The sequence below is a fragment of the Saimiri boliviensis genome, chromosome 2, assembly GCF_048565385.1.
Source record: "Saimiri boliviensis isolate mSaiBol1 chromosome 2, mSaiBol1.pri, whole genome shotgun sequence".
NCBI classification, from domain to species: Eukaryota; Metazoa; Chordata; class Mammalia; order Primates; family Cebidae; genus Saimiri; species Saimiri boliviensis.
The window spans coordinates 182,973,132-182,987,039 of record NC_133450.1 but is presented as its reverse complement, the minus strand read 5'-3'; the positions used below and the strand labels follow the sequence as shown (position 1 = coordinate 182,987,039).

The following is a 13,908-nucleotide window of genomic DNA, read 5'->3' as shown; positions in this document are numbered from 1 at the left end:
AAAAGATCTTTGGAAGATTCTCTTGTCTGATAGTTTGGACCCCATGAATTACACAGGAGACCAATAAGGTTTTTGAAAATGTTGTGTTGGAAGAAACACTGGTAACCTAGAATTAAGGAGATTATGTAATATTCTAAATCTGAATTATAAACTTCATTCAGTGAAGTTTGATTCTGTTTTACTACATTTTTTTTTCCAGTGTCTGTACTACTGCTTTTAGCTACTGTGAAGTTTATTTCTATTCTCTACTTAGGAATACTTATTAGGAAAAATTATAGATAAATGTTTCTAGTTGATTTTTTATATTGTTACAATTTGCTCCTTTCTGTCTTCTAACAACTTTGGTAAAGTTGGAATTTATATATCACTATTATTCTCAATATTCTATTCATAATTATTTATTTTTAATTTTATGATTAATTATATGATTCTTTTTCATCGGTACTAATCCTGTTTCATTGACTATATGTTGTTTATAGTTTATTTGAGGTAGATTTCAAGTGTTCTATTAAGTTTTTATAAAATCACATGTCCCTCATTTTACTCCCAGAGAGATGGGCTGGGGTATTTGTTTCTGACCTTGTTGGGGAGGATTTAGCAGAGAATGGATGTTAGATAAGTATGTTTCTAGATTACTGAAACACTTAATTGGTACTCAAAACCTGCATTTTCATTGTAGTCACTCTCCCATTAATATTAGCTTATTTTAGAAATTATCTTATTATATTATATTTTGCTGAACATTTTATTGGTTTTCAGTGTTTCTTCCTATAGTTTATAAGGAATTTAGAGTGTGTTTTCAGTAACCTTCACAACTCTGATTCATCTAGAGTTCCCAGTAAAATTGTGACAGTGCCCATATTAGTTTTTACAAAAGCAATGAAAAAGAACTGAAATGCGTCCTCACCATTTTCTAAACTGATTTATCTAAAAGCCACACAAATGAACACATAACCCAGAGAAGTCAAGTTTCCTGTAAGAGATATCTGGCACTGACATATTATTCAATAAAACTAAGAATTTCCTAAGGCAACCTATCTAGAGCATTTCTCAAGAGGAGTACATTACCAACTGCTGAAAGAATCCTCTCCAAAGTAAACAAGTTCACAAAATCAAGAATAGCAATGGAAACATATCTATGGGTGCTTTGTTTTAAAGTCAGGATTAAATACAAAATCTTAAAGTATTTCAAGCATGTCTTTATGTATTCAGTTGCATATTATATTGCTCCTTAGTTCCAAATTTGTCAAAATATAAGGATTATAGTTCTTATATTTATTTTTCAACATTTTTCTATTGAAAATATATTTGTTTAGCATGATTATATGTTTTAGTGTCAAATATTAAGAATCTAATTTTAAATAGGTAAATATTTTGAATATTTTAAAATATTATTTATTAGAATACAGAAGCTGCTTTTTATTTATACCATAAAATATCAAGTGTAGTGAACTGTATTAACTGAGAAGAAACTGCAATAATAATTACAAAACAATGTTTTAAATTCAATTGGGAACAAAAGTATGCACATGTGTAAGATAGGTAGAAGATGAAAACAAATAGAAAGTGCGAAAATTTTTCGTAAAGTGTCTTAGTTTGGGCTGCTATAACAAATTACCATAGAGTGAGTAGCTTATAAACAATATAAATTGATTTCTCATAGTGCTGGAGGCTGGAAGCCAATTATCACAGTGCTAACATAGTGAGATTCTGTTGAGAACCCTCTTTCAGGTTACAGACTGCTGTCCTTTCATTGTATTCTAACAGGGTAGAAAGAGAATGAGAAAGTTTTCTGGAGTCTCTTATATGAAGGCACTAATCCCATTCATAAGGACCCCACCCTCATGACCTAAATTTACTTCTATCTCTCAATATAATAAAACTTGGGGTAAGGATTTCAACATATGAATTTTGGAGAGAAACATTCAATCAATAACACGGAGCTTACCAAAAATGTGGTGAGTGTTATCTGACTATTTTTTGGGAATAAAATTGTAAATAATCTAAAAAATAAAATGCTTTCTACATTCTCTCATTTATAAATGAGATATTTTCTAGACTATTTATGACACATTGAGTGTTCTTTGAAGAATCTATAATTGCATACAATAGGAGTTTGAATATTTTTGTTTCTCATCTTTAGTATGGAATTAGTACCATTTGATTTTTGTGAATATGTGCTTTTTGTATAAAACATAATATTGAGGACTCTTCCTATTATCTAGAAACTTCTGTCTAGATTCTAGAACTAAAGGAAAAGAGAGATATCACAAAAAATCAGCTTTCTTGGACATTGTTACAGAAGCATTTGAAACAGTTGTGCCACTTCAAAACATTGCCCCAACAGTTTGTTTCCCTCCCAGACCAACACAGACCATTAGTCTATGAAAGAAGAGTGAAAAAAAAAAAATCCTCAGGGTCATAAGTTATCAACATAACCCAAAAGAAATGGAGAAGTTCCAAGAAAATTACTTAGGACAGATGGGGTTATGTTGCTTTATGTTAGGTGAGGCTAACATGTGCTCAGACAGTGAACCTGTGATAGTTGCCTATGCAGCTGTGAGCAGGCAGGAGCCAAGACTGACATGGTTAGATTCTTGGTATTTCTTCTCTGTCTTATTTAAAGTTAACCTGTTCTTTCTTTCCTTGCTCTACTGAGTTTAAATTTACAATGTGATGGTCACTTCTAAATTAATGAAAAAGATATATAAATAGCCATGATTAAAGGATCCTTTTGCAGTTTCTAAGTGTGATGATTAGGTTTTCACATTCGTGTGTGAGATGTACCTCCCTCAAAAAGTTTATGACATCCGCATGTTACCCTTCTGATGTAAAAAAAAAGATAAAAGGTACTAGAGGAAATACAGTTGTCTAGTAATACAGAAGTACACCTTGCCATCTCAAATCATGTAAAAAAATAGAGATTAAAAAATCAGCTAAAATTTACATTGTTTTTAATTCTCTGCTCATATACTTGTCTCATACTTTTTGTCTTCAAAAACATTTTAAGAGACAAGTATATTTAGAGATGATTCCATTATTGTTTGCATGGAAACAAAGTGAGGATCTCATTATCAAGAGGATTTGTCACCCACTTGTTCCAAAATCTTACTAATCTAAGACTTACACATTATAGCAAGCTAAGATATTTCCTATTACAAAATATATTTTCAAACAACAACTTCCTAGCTTTCAACCCTTTGACATGAAAGGAATCAAAAGAAAGAATGTATCTTCTTACATCCTATTTTCTAGTCTTATTTTGTTTCATTTTTTCCTGAGTGCACTCTGGACATGTTTCCTTTTTCACCTTTTAAGATTAAGTAAATTGAAAAAAATGTCTTTTCTTAACAATGAGTTGAAACAAGAAATTAATTTTTCACTCTAACATGTAAATCTTTATCTTTTACTTTTAAAATTTATTCTCTCAATTATGGGAATATAGATCAAGGTATCTGCATGCATTTCATGAGATGCAATGAAATAAATCATTTTCTTTGAATTGTGTCTCATATACTTTGATGTCAGTGAAAATTCTTGTGCTCTTTTCCGTATTTTGACTTTGCCATTTATACAACACACAATTGTAGTTCACAGTTACAATAACAGGAGAAATAACATGATTCTTGATGTGGTCATTGTTATTGTAGTGTTTTTCAATAACATCATAAAACTTGAGGAAAGATTTTGTATTTGTCTACATTTTATTTAACTTTCAATATGCTATGAAAACCCAGAATGATGAAAGATATTAACTTCTATCCATAGGAATTCCTTACGTGGTAATAAGTGGCTAATCAGAACAACAGTCTATATGCATTGCATCCATAACTAGAGAAACTGTATATATTCTAGCTGACAATTTTGACTTACTGAATTCTAAGACTAAAAATGAACTGAGGTCAAAAATATATTATGCAAAATAGCACCATATATAGAACATTATCTCCAGTCCTTCGTTTTACAAATAATAAAACAGAGATTCAGAAATTTTAAGGTTTTGTTTATAGTAAGAAAGTTAGTGCCTCAGAGAGCTCTAGGTTAGACTTCATTCACCTGGATGTTTGCCTAGTGGTTTTTTATTTTCCATGCTCTCTTAAGTATACAGAAATCAAAGATAAATAGAGAAGCAAAAAGGAATATAACCTACAGTGTCTCATAAATTACATTTATATTTCAGAAAGAAGAGATAAGTTAAAATGTAGATGCAAACAATTTCATGAAGCTATCTTTTCTTTAACTTTACACAATAACAACATCACTGAATGTGAACTTCATCAACTTTATTTTCAATCTTCAAACATATCTACACTACCATTTATTATTTTCTTGTTTCTTTTGGTTGCAACAGAATAGTTTCTTAGATCTGTTGAAAGCAATAGCTTCCACTGTGCTCTGTGTCTCATCCACTAGAGAAGAGTTTTCTCTGGACTCTCACTGTCTTTTCTGTACACTATTCATCTTTCCCTCTCTAGAAAATCACTGTTATGGTTCTTTGTATACATTTGAACCTCTCTCACCATAAAGGAAGTCTTTGAACACCCTACTGTTCTAAACCATTCCATTAACTATCTAGCTCCCCTTCTTCACAGTCATTATGAAAGAATAGCATATATTTGCTGTCTACATCTTCACCATTCATTCACTCTTAAACTATTAGAATGTGACTGCACTAAACTCAAATTGCTCAGAAAGCATCAGTGGCTTCTTGATTATTACAATAAATAAACCGTTCTCAGTGATACCCTTTCTTGATTATGTTAGCATCTAATAATTTTTGTCATTTCTTCTTCAAACTTTCTTCTTCACTGGCATAACTCATTCTGTAATTCTGGTTGACAATCCACTGTTTTTGTTTCTTCTTTTTTAATGTCTTTTTTGGAGGGTTCCACTTCGTCAACATGTGTGTTAAATATTGTTCACAGTTCTTTCCAAGGACTATTTTCATTTTACATTTCCCACATGCAGTTATTCATTACCATAGTGACTTCAATAATCATCTGATGACTTCAAATAAAACAGCTATAATATTAGTGCTGATATTCAGACCCATGCATCTAGGAATTGTTTTCCATGTTCAGCTGTTTATTTTATAAACTATATGAACTATGATTCTAAAAATGAATACAATTTCCCCTTTTACAAAATGCTCCTATTATTGAATGCTATCTTTCTATCCTCATCATTCACACCAGCCCTTTCCATCCCAATTCATATTAATCAATTACAGAGCCTCGTTTTATCAGCTCCCATAAATATTTTCTAAAAACATAGGATACTCATTTAATTCCCTAGATTAACTCAACAAACTTCTAAATAATTCCACTGTCTCTAGTCTTACTTCCAACTAATCCACATTTCACAGGGAGATCAGGATGATCTTTTAAAATGCAAATGTAATCGTGTAGTTCTGCTCCATAAAATCTTTCCATGACTCCCCACTGTGTTTAAGGTAAAAGCCGTAGATCATAGTGATAGTTTGTCAGGTTTTTTTGACACTTACCTTTCCAGTTTACCTCTAATTGCTACCTCCTACTACAAAATAGAATTATTTTATAAATCTCTAAATGCTTCAAACTTGCTCTCAAATCTTCTCATTGGAATACACTGTGCTCCTATCTTTCATAGCCTATAGCCCCTATGTATTACTCTTGCACACTGTAGTCCCTCATTTTTAGCTAGTAGTGTAACAGAGTATAATTAATGACTTGTCTGTCAAATCCAAAACATATCGTTAGCTCCATGATGTCAGGACCATTCTTTTCTTGTTTTTCGTTACTTACCCCGAAACTAGCATAGTTCCTCACAATCCTAACAGCTAAGTAATCATTGGTAGCATAAGAAACTATTTGATCTTTACAGCAGCAGTCAGGTAATTCAAATCTATATTTCTTTTTCTATTTTAGTTTGTCAAATGTGTTATGAAATATCCTTAGGAAATGAATCTATATGGTAGCTGATAGTCTCAGTACTACCATGTATTATTATCCTTCTCGTGGGAGGTAGACCTGATTGTTCCTAATATTTTTAATCCATACTCTGCTGAGATCTCTGTATCCAAGCTAATAAAAGGGATGTGCCTCTCTCTCATATATAGTATGAATGGTCAGTATCTGAAGGTCATATGTTAAGAGTTAATTTTTTTTTTTTTTAGACAGGGTCTCATTCTGTCAGCTGGGATGGAATGCAGTACTGTAAATCTCAGCTCACTGCAACCTTGACTCCCAGGCACAAGTAATCCTACCTCCACCTCCTGAGTAGCTGGAACCACAGACACATGTCACCATGCTCAGCTAATTTTTTCTGATTTTGAAGACAGGTGGTTCACCTTGTTGCCTAGGCTAGCCTGGCCTGAGCTCAGGTGATCCAACCACATCAGCTTCCCAAAGTGCTGGGATTAAAGGTGTGAGCCACCATGCCTGGCCTCAAGAGTTAATTTTCATATAAATATTATATCACAACAAAAAAGCTGTTTATTCCAAATTTCTCTTTGAAAATTTTACTTAGTTTTTTTCACATTAAGTTAACAAAAATCTATATATTTAGCATCTCTAAATGTAAATAAGAACATATGTGTGTGGTGGGGTAAGTGCAAGTCACCATGTTTCTTTAATTTCCACCCAAAATGAATAAAATAAAATAAAATAAAATGTTTGGCAAATCAGCCTTTAAACTAGCTTCCAACTACCAATCCCAAAAAACAATGTCTAGTGTCATCTTATATCAGATAACAGACAAGATCTTCTCTTCTTCATCCCCATCACTGAGTAAATGATCAAATCTGTAGTCTTGATCTGTTTGGAAATCTAAGTTTCCCACCTCAGGTGAAAGACCAAAGATTAAATATAATAAAGATAATATTATCCTCTTGCTGTCTCATTGTATCATTGGGATTTTAAAAAATCAAAATTTATCCTAATTCAGAAAGAACAGAGACATCCAATTTCATCATACTCTAGATAACACTAACCTTCTATTGGAAAGTCTTTTAGTTATGTCATTTTTATACTATGAAAATCTTTCACATATTATTAATTCAAGAACAGATAAGGAATTCAAATTTGTGTTATTTCTTTCATACAATTATAAAAGTCATTCTCCAAAACAATGTTTCCTTTTTCTTTCAATTTTAATGAAGGAAAGCTCAGGATATTACAAATGCAGTAGTTTAATAATGCACAAAGTTATCTCTTTGATATCAAATACCATTCAGCAAATATTTATACAATACCTACTAAATTCCGGAAACTGTTAGATTATTATGTTGTCAATTTAAAGAAATATTTGTTATCTATTGTGGGGTTTCTAGTCCAGAGGGAGAATGTAATGTGAAAACCAAATTATAGGATTGCAACTTGAAAAAAAAAGTCAAGAAATGCAGTAATAATAATTGTTGCTGACATTTATTGAACACTTACTAAAGAACTTACTGAATGTATATGAAGTTGTGCTGCCACGTTTTAGTTTAAAATTGTGGCAAGAAACAAGTGATAATTATAAAAATAGCACATATATTGTTCCATGATTGCTTTGAATTTATAGCCACAGACACATGCTTAAAGTGGATAAGTGATTTGCCCAATATTTTACAGGTTGTGAGTTGGCAAGACATAATTTTAGCCTTGGAAACTTGCTGTACAACCTCTATTAATAATTTAAATTACTTAACTACTTAATTATTTTAACTTAATAAATTAATTTTCATCTGATCTTTGTTAGTAATTTGAAAGTTTTGTATCAAGTTCAGAACTTCCTTTATTCTATTATCATTAAATGTCTTCAACATAGTGATGATATTATTGTATTGCCTTTGTCAACTACCAGCTGACTTTCCTCTACATTTTGATTTATGAAACAGCAGAAGTATGTCTAACTCATTTTGATATGCCAGGTTTTTTTGTTTTTGTTTTTAAACGTTTTTGTTTTTGTTTTGAGACAGAGTTTTGCTCTTGTTGCCTAGGCTGGAAAAAAAGTAATTTTTTTCATTTCCCTTAAAACATAAAATCTAAGAAGAAAATAAATTATTAGAAAATAGGATATCATTACACCTGCATTATTGGGCTTGTGGTATATTCAGTGAATTTCTCACCTCTATGTACCTATCTACAATGACCATTGACAACAGAAACTACCCTCCCTATAAAGGTTATAAAGAATGTGATTGCTCTCTTTTTTCTCTTTCTACACGTTTATAAACTTTATCTCCTCCTAGCATCTCATAGTTGCTTAAAATACAAGCTCTGCTTTTTACTTGTCACTAGACACATGAGCCAAGTTTAGGAAGATGGGTTATGTCAAAAGGAAAGGGGAAGAGCCAGTTGAAGGTAATCTAGTGAAGTAATTCCATCCCTTTACCACCACTTAGCTCATTTTGTGTTTTTAAATAATTTTATACAGTTTGTGTGTCATCTCTTTTTATTTTTATTTTCTCCCTTCCCAGAATAATGTTTTCACAAATAAGAGCCCTGACTCACCAATGGGTCAGGAGCGATTTGTTTGTTAGACAATGAAACATTCATTTTGCTTAAAAAAGTATTTTATTATTACACATACATAAGGGATATTGTCTAGTAACTTACCTAACAGGATGTTATTTAACAAAGCAAAAGTGTTTTCCTAGCCCTAGCCACAAAAACTAAAGTGAAGTAAAGAAAGTTGGTTTGGAGCTAAACAAACAACTCACTAACAATTATGTGCATATTTAATTTTTTAAAAATTTTCCTCACTGCTATACTGGGTACACATTTCTAAAAAAGGAAAGAAAAAAAATGTGGTCCCATGGAATATCTAAAGCTCTTGAGATGTTATCTTTTAGAAAATGTAAAGCTTTGTTCATGTCACTCTTGAAATACTACAAAAATCTTTTTCCCATATCTCCAGTTACATTTCATCTATATTTATCAATTGAGGTATTATTTTATATTAATAAAAACATAAAATTTGAATATATATATTAAAAATGTATCACATTTTTTGTCTCTTAATAATCTAAATTTAATTACGGGTAATGCAGGATATTGAGTCATCAGCATTAATTTTATTGTATCATTTACATGCATTTAGCACTGTAATCTGCATAAAATTATTTTGTAGTTTATTTTTGGAATGTGTATTTTTGACACATAAATTTCACATCTAGTATAAAATCAGTTAGAATAGTTTACTAGATAAGAAAAGCCTAAGATTATAATAAAATAATTATAATTTGCTATGACTTTCAATATATCATTCATATTTATCCATTGTTTTGAAAAGGATAGTTTATTAACAAATTAATTAAGAAAGATTATTCTCAAATTTACTTTAGTTCTTGCTATAGAAAATCAAAGGGACATTAGGGACTTGAAATTCCTTTTTTATATATGCAGAGCCTGAATTTTCCATGTAATATGCACTTGTGAGAATTTTCAACATGTGCAAATACTGGGGTTCAGCAATTTATAGAGCCGCTTCAGTTATTCAATTAATCATGCTTCTGAAGCTTTCCAATGTGCTGTTCTGGAGATTTGAGACTTGCAGTCTGAAAAATTTACCACCTGTTTTAACTAGAGTTCAGCAGAGAATGCATACTGTTATAATATTAAGGAAACAATAGTAAAAGGGGAGGATAAAATATAATTTGAATTTTAGAGGACATATAACTTAGTTTGATAGAAAATGAAATGCAAATTACATTATCCTATTCTGACTCACCACCATAGGAAAGAAATTGAAATATATGTAATAAAGTGCTTGTCATTTATTAAAAATTACTTTAGCAAGGGTTCCTTACAAAAGCTGGAATAGCCCTTAACATAATAAAAATAACACAAGAAGAAACATCATGTGGAATAAAAGACTAATCAAAATTAAAATGTACACAAATGATCATATGAAATAACTCAGCAGTTGAAAGTTTCATGTTACAAATTTAATACTAGAGCCATAATTAGAAAAGTAGGTGATCGAACATATAAATCTTTTAAAAAATAATTGAGGATTGAATATATGATGGAAATGCCAGTTTGATCACAAAAGTAATTGAAAGCCAAAAGACGATGTACAGAATTTTAAGGTAAGATAATAAAGTCCAATAACAGCATATTGTTTACAGTGAGTAAATGCACTCAAATAAAGAAAAGTCTAGAATATCTTCACCAACAAAAAACAAATAACAAAGAGGTACAATTTTATACAATACATTTCTAAACCTAGCAGTGAAAGAAGTTGCTACTGGGGTCATTATATAATTCTTTCTTCACTTTCCTCTATGTATCTCTCAAAAAGTATACATTTTAAAAGTAGAAACTCCCTGAAAATTGATGTGAATATATTCATATTTGTACAGAAACAGACTGAGGGATAAGATAATAGCTCAACATGAAAACAAATAAAAATCCCGGAGAGTACATTTTTCCACCAATTAGTTTAATAGAGCTCAAACTAATGCCTTGTGGCCAATCATAAATATAATGAAGGCTAAAAAGAAAAAAAAATGAGACTATCCCAAGCTATAAAGAAAACCTTAGCAACATAAACCAATAAAAGAATAAAAGACAACATAATAAAAGAAAGTAGTAATTTAGGATTCAATAAATACACTGAAATTTCCAGTCAGGGTGCCTTTCCCCCAGCCCTCTCTACTATAGCAGTAAACAAGACAGGGACCCAAAACTGTAGGTCCTAATTTTACATTCTTCTTTTGAATTTATGAGTGAGAATGACTGCTGGTGAAAGAAGACATTTGAAAATCAGAAACAATATCCAAAGCTGATATTTTCCCAGGCTCCAAAATCTAATGGGCCTCCCTATAAAAATAAAAGATAGTTTTAATTCAGCTGGGTAAAGTTTATATATGGTCAATTTAATAAAATCGGAGCTTAAAAAATATACCCAGGTCCACCAACCAAGATTAGTCACTGCCAGATAAAACTAAATACATCCTAAAAATACAAAATCTACCTTTAAGTTATGGTTCTAACTTAAAGAGAAGATGAACAGCTCCCACAGTAGTGACGAGGGAGTCAAATAAAGTCATACAAAACACAATACTATTTGATGTAATTTACTTATTTGAAAAACATGGAGGAAGATAGAAAAATATAGCAACATTAAAAGGGAAATTCTACTTAACAAAAACTAAGAAGCATAGCAAGTACAAATAATGATAATTTATTTTTGAATTAAATTATCACAAGAAGTATTACATTTATACTTTGATGCCCTATGCTGTAGCTGGAAACAATAAGAATATAATTATTGAATACATGTACATTGGTTTATACAAGTCAGTGTTTGCTAAGACTCACACACATACAAACATACAATATACATTCATTGGCAAAAAGAAGTAATCATGCATTTCTCATGTGTTTTCAGGTTATCTGGGGTCACTTTGCTGATATAAACTGATACTGGATATATGATTTTGGGCTGCAGGTTCAGTTCTTTTTACTCCCTGTATCTCTTCTACCCCATGAGCCAATAGGCTAGCCAGGGCATGCTTATGCAATGGAAATGGCAGAAAAAAAGAGAGCAAGCCATAATGTATGAGTACATCTCTATCTCTAGCTGGGCATAATATATTGGAAAAAGCAAGTCTCACGACCAAAATATATTAGGGGACCCAGGCTCTCAAGCTACACTGTATGTCTGTGACATTAACAGCAAAGCTTTATGACAAAGGAATTGGATACAGAAAGAGGAGAAGAATTGAAGTCAATAATGTAGTCTACTATAATATCATAGATAAAATGTTAAAGTGAGACTATGAGAACTATAGACATATATATAAATGTATTTATAAAGGACAAAATACACCGTTTGCAACTAAAATAATATTTCTAGAATAGCATGGAATCAAATGGAGGGCTGAAAACTACATTGTAAACACAGAATAGCTTGATACAATGAAATCAGAGTAAAAGGAAAATGAAATGATAGGGCAACACAATATGAAAAACAAACGTTATCCAACATAGCTATAAGTGATGTTGTTCACAAGGAAGTAAAGTCAACATATGATATTAAAAATCTATTTGTCAAAACATGCCCCCAGACAACAGACAAAATGGACTTCCCATGGCTAACTGAGGTGGTCAAAGCTAAAATGGAATCAGGTGGCCATGACTGGGCAAAGGAGAAGTCACACACTATTTGTTCTCAAAAAGATATTGTAAAAGTGTCATAGGACTTCCCTTTCTACAGTCAAGCCAACTAGTTCCTATTTCCATGTCGAGATAAACTATGACCAGAAACCCCAGCCCCCAATAGTTATTTGAAAGAAACATCTCACAAACTTCTGGCTTTGGATTTGGAAATCCCAATCTGATCAAGGATTTCAACCAATCAGAGCTGAAGAAGTTTGAAATCTTCATTTGCATAAAAGGACTTGATTGAGAACCCGGATGAGAACTTTCTCTATTTGAACCAGACCCTCCCTTTGTTCTTCTGAGAGCACATTTTAACTCACATTGGTGTGCCTTCCCAATCTGAAGACTGCATTCTTAAAATAAAATCTGTTTTTCCTCTGAACATCTCATATTTCTTTTTGAAGGTATTGAAGGTTATAATGAAAGGGAAAAGTCTATTACATAAAGTAATAACAAAACAACATGTCTTGAAGATTGCAAAGTACAAGTGTAAGTAAAGCATTAGTATAAGTAAGTTGTCAATAAAGATGCCAAGAACATACTACATGGGAAAAGGACAGTCTCTTCATTAAATTGTGCTGCGAAAACAGCATATCCAAATGCAGAAGAATTAAATTCGGCCATTATTTCATACCATATACAAAACCAACTGAAAGTGCATTAGAGACTTCAACATAAAACCTGAAACTTGTAAACTACTAAAAGAAAACCTAGGGAAAATGCTTCATGAAATTCATGTGGGCAATGAATTTTTTTTTTTTTTTGGTTATGACCCCTAAAGCATAGGCAACTACAGCAAAAGTAGATAAATATGATTGCATCAAACTAAACTTCTGCATATCAAACAAAACAACAGAATGAAGAGACAACCTATGGAATAGGAGAAAATATTTATAAACCATAAATCTGATTGATACAAGGCTACTAACAAAAATATTTAAGGAACACAATTCAATAGTAAGAAGATAAATAACCTGATGAAAAAATAGAAGAAGGACCCGAAAAGACGTTTTTTCAAAAAGGATATAAAAATAGCCAATACCTATATAGAAAAATACTCAACATCACTAATCAGCAAGAAAATACAAATGAAAACCACAATGAGCTCTCAACTCACAAATGTTAGAAGACTGTTACCAAAATGACTATATTTAAGTGTTGGTGAGGATGTGAAGAAAAGAGTACCCTTATACACTGTTAGTGAAAATGCAAATTAGTACAGCCAATATAGAAAATAGTTTGAAAGTTCTTAAGAAAAACTAAAAATTGAACTACCATATGTTCCACCAGTCCCTTTTTTGGGTATATATGCAAAGGAACTAAATTCAATATGTTGAAAGATACCTCACTCCCATATTGTTTGTAGCTTTATTCTCAATACCCAAGATGTAGAATCAACCATCAATATATAAATTTTCCACCAATGAATGAATTATTAAAGAAAATTTTACATGCACTTGTATGCAACACATACACAGAGAGACGGTGAGAGAGAGAGAGAGAGAGAGAGAGAGAGAGAGAGAGAGAGAGAATGATTCAGCCTTTTAAAAAAGGAAATCTTGTAATTTTCAAGAACTTGGATGAACCTCAAGGACATTATGTTAAGTGAATTAAGCCAGGCACAGAAAGACAATATCACATGATCTCATGTGTGTGTACAATCTGAAAAGGTTGAACTTACAGAAGCAGAGAATAGAATGGCTTAGTGGAGGGAAGGGGACTGGGGAAGATGTTGCTTAAAGAATACAAAATATCAGTTAGATAGGAGGAATATGTT

At 31.6% G+C, this 13,908-nt stretch overlaps 1 non-coding gene across 1 annotated transcript; it reads left to right on the top strand.

The window, feature by feature from the left end:
- Positions 1–2,728: 2,728 nt before the first annotated feature.
- LOC120366504 (small nucleolar RNA U13) lies at positions 2,729–2,831 on the top strand. The gene has a single exon (XR_005581155.1). It is a non-coding gene; the product is annotated as a small nucleolar RNA U13 (small nucleolar RNA).
- Positions 2,832–13,908: the final 11,077 nt, after the last annotated feature.